This window comes from Etheostoma spectabile, unplaced genomic scaffold (genome assembly GCF_008692095.1).
Source record: "Etheostoma spectabile isolate EspeVRDwgs_2016 unplaced genomic scaffold, UIUC_Espe_1.0 scaffold00569839, whole genome shotgun sequence".
Classification (NCBI taxonomy): Eukaryota; Metazoa; Chordata; class Actinopteri; order Perciformes; family Percidae; genus Etheostoma; species Etheostoma spectabile.
The window spans coordinates 1-9,023 of record NW_022605360.1 but is presented as its reverse complement, the minus strand read 5'-3'; the positions used below and the strand labels follow the sequence as shown (position 1 = coordinate 9,023).

At 40.7% G+C, this 9,023-nt stretch overlaps 1 non-coding gene across 1 annotated transcript; it reads left to right on the top strand.

The window, feature by feature from the left end:
• The first annotated feature begins 5,622 nt into the window (after nucleotides 1–5,622).
• Nucleotides 5,623–5,703, top strand: trnas-aga (transfer RNA serine (anticodon AGA)). Its single transcript has one exon. It is a non-coding gene; the product is annotated as a tRNA-Ser (tRNA).
• Nucleotides 5,704–9,023: the final 3,320 nt, after the last annotated feature.

Genomic DNA, 9,023 nt, shown 5'->3' with positions numbered 1-9,023 from the left:
TCTGGCCACCCCCAAACCTTGTCTGGCTTGCTGGACCCCTCACTGATGCAGCAGCCACAGTCCACATCAAGCAGCAGTGGGGGTGCAATAGCTGACTGATGATGTATCAGTCATGATGGTGGTTCTCGGTCACAGCAACAAGCTTGATCATTGACATACAGTTGCACGCCACGTATCACAAAACTGTGGGTTGGGCCTTATGTATTTGCATGAATTACATCAAGTGACCTGCATAACAATGGCTGCAAACATAAATATGTACATGGTTTGCAGAACTGCACCTTCTGATAGACATAAGGCCACTTGTGTAGGTGCGGTCTCTCGCCGTAGCCTCTGCAAGTTATCTTTGGGCTGCTCTGTGGTCTTCTGCAGAAGTATAAATCCCAGAGATGGCTCACTCCAGGATATTTAAGCAACAAACGTCCCTGGGTGGACTTGAACCACCATCCTTTCGGTTAACAGCCGACTGCGCTGACCTATTGCGCCAAAGAGACTGCGCCTATCTGATGTTTTATGAGCGGGAGCTCCATCTTTAAGCAACTCAAGGTCGGTTCCACAAGTTGTTAAGTTGTGGGTTCAACCCCCGGTATGAGAATTTCAGCTGGCAAAGACGAACTCTAGTCCTGCATGAATAAAAATTGTCCTTCTCTACGTCATCTGAATGTTGCCAATGCAGTTTCTCCCAGCAAACAACCTGCTCTAACTCCATGTTATCTGCCATTGGTCCAGGGTTTCCTTACTATTAGAAGTCTTTAGGGGCAGGACCAAAAGAACTTTTGGGCACCACTTAAGCCAAAAATGTAAAATCAAACTACTGAAAGCTTTCTCCGATCTACCAATTGTAGTCTCCAGAGGACTCCTTAAGAATGTGAGTGAAGGTTATTTAGGCAGAATCCAGACTGCTAGACCATATGGGACTGACAGTTGAATAATAACTGGGATTTTATGAATGCATCCACAGATAGCCAGGAACAGGGCACATCATAACATACATCACTTGTTGATAAAACACAGCAAGAAGTCCATTCTGGCAGTCAGGATTTTCACCACCACATGTCTAGTTATTGTTTATATATCGTGTCTATATGAGACATTTTTTCAGACATGAATATCAGGGCATGGGGTACATACGTAACAACATACGTTGACAATGATTGTACAGATCTTTCTTAGACCTTCACCATCTAAATACCAACTCCCATACCGGGGTTGAACCCGGGCGGTAAAAAACTTAACATCAGAACTGTATGACAATAGAAATGTTGACAGGTTGATTTCTGTTAATAACAAACACAACTATAGTCAATAGAAAAAGAAATATATATATGAAAGACGTTTTGGTTCATCTTTCCACTGTTCCTACAATCTAAAAAAACTGGAAACTAAAAGATCTAAATAAAAGGTTGTTCCTCTCTAAAAGGTCTATCTCTGTAGGGATCCATCCCATAATGTTGGCACACACTTAGAATAATGATCTGAGTCTGTCAGCAGCAACAACACAACCTTTAGTGGACGCTGACTTTACCTTTAAATTAGGAGTTTAAACAGAGACACAACAGGAAGAATAAATCCATCAAATCAAGTCCCCAATAATCAGCATGTGGCCTTTTATTTTTTTTTCAGGTAGTCAGCATGGAGCTGTTCCACATTCCCAGACATTTAAAACAAGTCAAACATTGGCGTTATTCTACGAGTCAGATGAATAAATCAGCTGTTTGCTATTTGAGCTGCTCTGTTTCCTGCTGCTCCGTCATTCTTTAGTGTCCTCTGGAAACAGGTTGCTGTCCTTTATGTGTCTTTTGGATGACATCATCAGTGTCTTTGCTTTAGTCTGAAGAAACTCCAACAGATTTAAAACCACATGCAGTCACAGAAAATACAAACAGGGAATAGAAAATATCAGACAAAGAATATAAAATGAAAAGTCCCCAAAGTAGGAAAATATAATGTAATCTACCAAACAACAATAACTGGAGAGCATCCAATTAAACATGGCCGACCCAGTATGTCGGTGAGGAAGAGAGGAATGTTTGGACAGATTACAGATTAATTTTTTTTATGTAACCTTTATTTAACCAGGAACAATCCCATTGAGCTACAGTATCTCTCTTCCAGGGGTCCTGCCAAGACAGGCGGCAATAAGTTCATAATAATAAAAGACAGGACAATGGTTCCATACTACACCACAAATCTCTTTAAAGATACTACACACAAACAAGACATTACACTACCTTAAGCTAATGCATATATACAAACTTAAAACCAGGTTCCACTGAGATTTGAACTCAGATCACTAGATTCAGAGCCCAGAGTGCTAACCATTACACCATAGAACCTTTAAAAGTTTTGCAAGGGTTTGCTTGGCAGTTTCTTTCATAATATCCACATGTATGATCTTAAAGGCAAACAACATCACAACGCAGATTAAAAGCAAAAATTACAGGCCAACTTAAGTCATTTAGTTAGCTAAGCATTCAGAGGATGTGGGAAAAAGCAAGTCAAGAACAGGTTTCAAAGGACTTGCCACAGACAGTGAATGCAGCAGTAGATATGTCTACTGTGTACAAACACATGGGAACTTTACATGTGTTGACAATAAAGATGCTCACAAAAACACTTTACTTGCAATTGTGTTTCTTTCCCAACTTCAGGTCCTCTAAATACAAAGAACTGCTAAGTTCTTTATTACCAATTTCATGTCTCAGACATTAGTTCCAGATGAAAACAAGTTGTCAGAAGTGGGATTTGAACCCACGCCTCCAACGGAGACTGCAATCTGAACACAGCGCCTTGGACCGATTGGCCATCCTGACTGATACATCAAATGTAATGCTTAGTTTACTAAATGACTTAAGTTAACCAGTAATTTTTGTGTGCCTTCAATAGCATAAGTGTTAATATTATGGAAGAAGCTGCCCGGCAAATCAATGTTGCCTTTCAAAACAGTGGTCCATGGTGTGTAATGGTAAGCACTCTGGACTTTGAATCCAGTGATCCGAGTTCAAGTCCCGGTGGAACCTGGATTTAAGCCGGAGTACTGGTGGAATAAAAAAATCACCTCTACACTTTCCAGATCTAGGCTAACGGGTAAAATTCTTGGCTGTTTGACTGAAAACAGTATGTTGGTGGTGGCATGTACTTCATGTTAACTTGAAGGAGCTCCATATTTAGACTAAGTTGAACATATTGTAGACATACTATACTATGACTTTTATGAATTTTCACAACATTATGACACTTTCTGAAAAGGTGGGAATTCTCCAGAGGACTTTAGATTCTCCTTGTTTTACAACAAGAACTATAAATTTGGACTTGTTACGACATACTACACTACGACTTTTTAGGAATATTTTGAAATACTTTAAGGAAGTGACTATGACTTTTTATGTTTCTGTCGACATACTATCCTATGACTTTTTATGAAATTTTTCGACATACTATACTATGACTTTTTATGAATTTTGACATACTATACTATGACTTTCATGACTTTTTATGAATTTTGACATACTCTACTATGAATTCTCAACATACTATGACTTGGATTGAAAAGGGAATTAGCTCAAATGGTAGAGTGCTTGCTTAGCATGCGAGAGGTAGCGGGATTCTTGCTTTACAACAAGAACTATAAATCTGGACTTGTTACGACATACTATACTACGACTTTTTAGGAATATTTCGACATACTATACTACGACTTTTCATGTTTTTGTTGACATACTATCCTAAACTACGACTTTTTATAAATATTTTGACATACTCTAATATGACTTTTTATATTTTTGTTTGTTATAGTAAACTCTGACTTTTAATGACATATTATGAATTTTTGTCATACTAAACTACGACGTTTATGAATTTTTGACATGTTATACTACGACTTTTTATGATTTTTTACATACTATACTCTGACTTTTTATTACATTATGAATATTTTGTTTTATACTATACTATGACTTTATGAATTTCGACAGTGAAACTATGACTTTTTATGACTTTTTTTGACATACTATACTATGACTTTTTATGAATATTTGACGTACTATACTATGAGTTACTACGAGGCTTTGAAGACTAAAATTAATTTGTGGATGAAAATATATTTCAAACTGAATCATTGTTTTTTTTGACACACACACACACACACACACAAGCACACGCACACGAACACACACTTTATGAATAAACCTCAGATAGTTCACCTGTTTTATTAGGAAGTTGTTTTACACTCTTTCAAAATAAAACATTATGCAACAAAACTTAAATAAGGTGCTCGGGTTTGAAAACAGATGCAAACAGAACAAATAAAAACAAAACTGAGTTCTTCTGTTCCCCAACAAGAAATAAGGACGAATAAAAGGATCTGTCTCTGTCTTCGTGATTTTGGGTTGGTCCTCTGATCTGTCCCCGTCTTCCCCAGACGGATCTGTCCCCATCTTCTCCTGGCAGACAGATTTATTATTTCAGTTTAATTACTAGGAATCAAAGTCTCCATGTGTTGGTCCTTTGATCTGTCCCCGTATTCTCCCTCTGATCTGTCCCTGTCTCCTCCCTCTGATCTGTCCCTGTCTTCTCCCTCTGATCTGTCCCCGTCTTCTCCCTCTGATATGTCCCCGTTTTTTCCCTCTGATATGTCCACGTCTTCTCCCACAGATCTGTCCCCGTTTTCTCTCACTTATATGTCCCTGCCTTCTCCCTCTGATATGTCCCCGTCTTTTCCCTCTGATATGTCCCCGTCTTTCTCCCACGGATCTGTCCCTGTCTTCTCCCTCTGATATGTCCCCGTCTTTCCCTTTGATCTGTCCCGTCTTTTCCCTATGATCTGTCGCCATCTTCTCCTCTGATCTGTCCCCGTCTTCTGCCACGATCTGTCCTTGTCTTCTCCCTCTGATTTTCCTTCTTAAATCTTCGTGGGTTCTTCCCAAAATTTGTAAAGCTTTTTTTTTACACGTCACTTTTCACATTTGCACAAGGAAACTCACATCTACAAAGATGAATTGGATAGATGTGACTCCTGATGATGGTCTAGTGGCTAGGATTCGGGCTCTCACCGCCGTGGCCCGGGTTCAACCCCGTCGGGAATGGTCAGGACTTGACAGATACAGGTGTAACAGTTTGAAAGAGTTAGTTTCTGGACTTGTTTTTGGTTAACCCTCTGAGCCCGAGACACTCGCCCACGAGTAAAAAAAGTACCTCTGATTCATAGTTAATAACTTTTGAACCATACAAACGATTTACTCACTTTCGGTTTCGTTTACATCCTGACATTCAGGTTTACGGAGGTCTTTTCCCTGTCTTTCTAGCCTCTCCAGGGGAGTTTCTATCCAGCCTGGAACTTCAGCTTCTTTGGGCTTTAAATCCATACTGCTATATCCAAGATTGATCAACTTTATGTCCATAATTCAAAACGTTTTGGCTCATTCTGCCGCTGACTCGCTCCTCCGCGTCTGCCCTTTCTCTCCGTCTATGTTTCAGGAAGTACATGCCCATATATGGGAGATAAGTCACCCCTTGTATGGAAGGCCAGAGGGGACAAAAATGCCTATATACTCTATGGAAGCAATAATGCACTATTAGACACATATTTGCTTGTATACATTGCTTATCATTGATATATTTAAGGTTGTCGTGGCCGAGTGGTTAAGGCGATGGACTAGAAATCCATTGGGGTCTCCCGCGCAGGTTCGAATCCTGCCGACAATGAGAGGCGTTCTTTAAGAGTGGTAGAAAAACCAATGACAAATTGCAGATGTGACTTCATGAACAATGTTGGTTTGAATCCTGCTGACAATAAGGTGTTCTTTAATGGTGGTAGCAAATTAATGACTCATTGCAATATAAGAAATTGCAGAAATGCCTTCAACAATGAAATTTTATTATCTCATGTCTGTCTGGCTCCACCAATGTATCTCTTAGCATTTATTTTCAGTCTCAATGCCAAGATTTGCAGTGAACGTTGTATGTCCAGCAGAAAGGCAACAGATGTGGTACTTTTTGACTGGGATTTATATCATAGCAGTGCAAGTATTTTGCCCATGTTGATTTCCAGCCACCTCAGTTGTATTTACAGGTTTTGAAGCCATATACAACATTAACATTACATGTTTTACCCAGGTTTCTTCTTTTATTCAGTGGATATTTCAATTTCCTTGCGGGAGTCTTCCCAAAGGATTAATTAAGATAAGTCTAAGTCTATCTCAGAAAAAAGTAAAAAAACTCTGAAAATCTTCAGGGGATGTAGCTCAGTGGTAGAGCGCATGCTTTACATGTATGAGGACCTGGCATCTCCAGCAGGTATTATGGTAGAGTCTTTTAAAAGAGCTGCAACAGATATTACCTCCTGTGGTAATCTGACTGGTAGACAGCACAACAAGCACTTTAAACCTATACGTGTTTCTATTTACAGTATTTATTAACTGTAGTGTGATGTTTTAGTTTAATGCTCCAGTTTTAATGGGTGTAACAGCAGGTATGAGCACTGTAGTTTCTATTTTATGGATGAAGTGAACTTGACAAACTATTAAGTTACTCTTCAGGCGGTGGAGACATTTCACTTCAGACACTTGCAGCAACATATGCTTTTTAAACATCAGACTGGAAAGAATTTACTGCTGGTACAAGTATAGGAACTAGCAGAGGATGGTTTCGATCCATGGACCTCTGGGTATGGGCCCAGCACGCTTCCGCTGCGCCACTCTGCTCTGCTGTTCATACTCAGGCGCTGGAAAAAAACAAGCCGAAATATGTCGGTCAAAGGCAGAAAGGAAATGTTCAATTGTGGCCATTAACGACAAAAGACAAACTTGAGAATAAAAAAAAATATTATGCATTGTCGTTTCCTGTATTGAGTATCATTGTCAAACATAACACCATACCTTTTGACAGCGATAAGTACCCCACTAACACAGAACGTTTAGAGAACGTTAGTTTTTGGTTCTCTAAAGGTTAGTTCGAACCAAACCCAAAAACTAACGTTTAGGGAACATTCCCTCCTTGTTATAACGTTCCCTAAACGTTAAGAGAACCAACCAACTGTAACGTTCCCCTGCGGTTGCATACCTTCACACAACGTTTCCGTTTGGTTGGTTTGGTTCTTAATAAAGTATTGGCCGTTTTTTAATAAAGTATTGGCTTTTTCCTTGCAAAGGTTTTTTTCCAATAACATTAACAAGCATATCATTAGTTACGGTGCCTGTGTTTGTCACGATGTGGAGAGCTGACACTTACAGGTAGTGTGGCAGAGTGGTCTAAGGCAGTGATTCCAAAGTGGGGGGTCGGGGCCCCAGGGGGGTCGCGAGCCAGAGAGGGGGGGTCGCGAGTTGATTCCAGAAATAAAATAAAAATTTAAAAACGATTAGAAATAGCATGTAGCCATGATTTTAACACAAGATAAAACTAGTGGCTAAATTTAAAATAAACCAAGCAACTAAATAAAAGGGAACAGCTGTTTTGATTTTCTTCTTTCCGAGAGTAGCGTCTCAAACATTAACACTACAACTGCCGGGATTCCAAAAAGTACTGGAACCGCGGTCCTTTGACCGCAAGATTCTAAACTCTATAATCTGTCATGATAAAACACTTGAGTTGCCCAGGTGCTTCAATAACTCATCATGGCATAGTAAAACGTATTATTCCATTCACATCTGAAAAATATGGTATGTAAACATGCAAATAACACCTAAAAAGTATTTCTTTGAACATTTATAACTAACCTAACCTGTCACTGCCTCCGTGTTGGTGTCTGCTGTGGTGCGCATTGCTCCTCGGACCCGCCCCCCCCCCCCCACTGCTCGGACCGCGCCCCGCTCCCTTCCTCCTCTAAACTCGTGTCTCAGCTCCTCTGCCAGTTCTGCCTGAACTTCCTCCCGACAATGTCCCTGCTGGTGCCCTCCTTGGAGAGGATGTGTGTTATTCCAGCAGTTTGAGGATGTATAAAGTTGTATAAACACGTAGGCAGCCACGGCCATCTAGCTCCGTGTACCGCTCCTTCACAGAGCGAGCGCCCGGCGCTGCCTTCTGGTCCAGAACGGAGTCCATCCACGCCGTAATCATGGTGGTAGCCTGCGTTACCAACCCGGCTTTACCTTCACCCCACTGATGCCACAGTTGTTACTCCAGACCGATTAAAACCAACACCACGAAATACCGAATACTGTATGGCCGAAAATAGGTAAAAGGGATTTTATTTTTTGGGCCTAGTGTGTAATGTATATAAAAACTATTTACATTAAAATATAGAGCTTTTTAACGTGCTGTGCTCCAAACATACTGCACATCCACTCATTAGGTGAGATTAGTTCAAATTAAAGTAATGAGTAAATTACTGTAGAATAATGTCAGGCTGTTGTGTTATTTGGGTGTCGTCAATATGCTCATGTTTGATGGCCCTGTAGTGCGTGCGCGGTTGCGCGCAATGTTTATAGTGGGGGGGGGGGGGGGGGGGTCGCGAGTCACTTGCACCGTTACTTTGGGGGTCGCGGGCTGAAGTTGGGAACCCCTGCTCTAGGCTAGCCCAACAGTTAGTGGCAGTAATGCAACAAGTTGTTATGCCAAACGCCAATATGACAGAAAAGAGGAACACTCTGTTCAACTCCCTATCTCACATCCCTATAAGCCCCTTTGTACCAATCCGGAAGTTTCCCGAGAGACTAGGAGTTCTCCCTTATTAGACATTTGCTGGCAGTCAGAAAAACAATGTTTGATGGGGGCGTCCCTGAGATTCCAGGTGGCACGAACGCACCAAAAGGACACCCACAGAGTCCTGGGGTGTGGTCTAATCAGCCAGATTAACTGGAAACACCTGTGTGGGTGTTCATCCACAGAAAGAAACAGGTGTGTGTATGTTTCTCTAGACCAGGGGTGTCAAAGTCAAATGGACGGAGGGCCAAATAAAAATTTAGCTACAAGCCGAGGGCCGGACTGTTCGAATGTTCATTGAAAAATTTTAAATGACGCATATAGTCTAGTGAACCTAATTGAACCTACTGAAAACTAACAAATATATTCCAATATGATCAGATAAA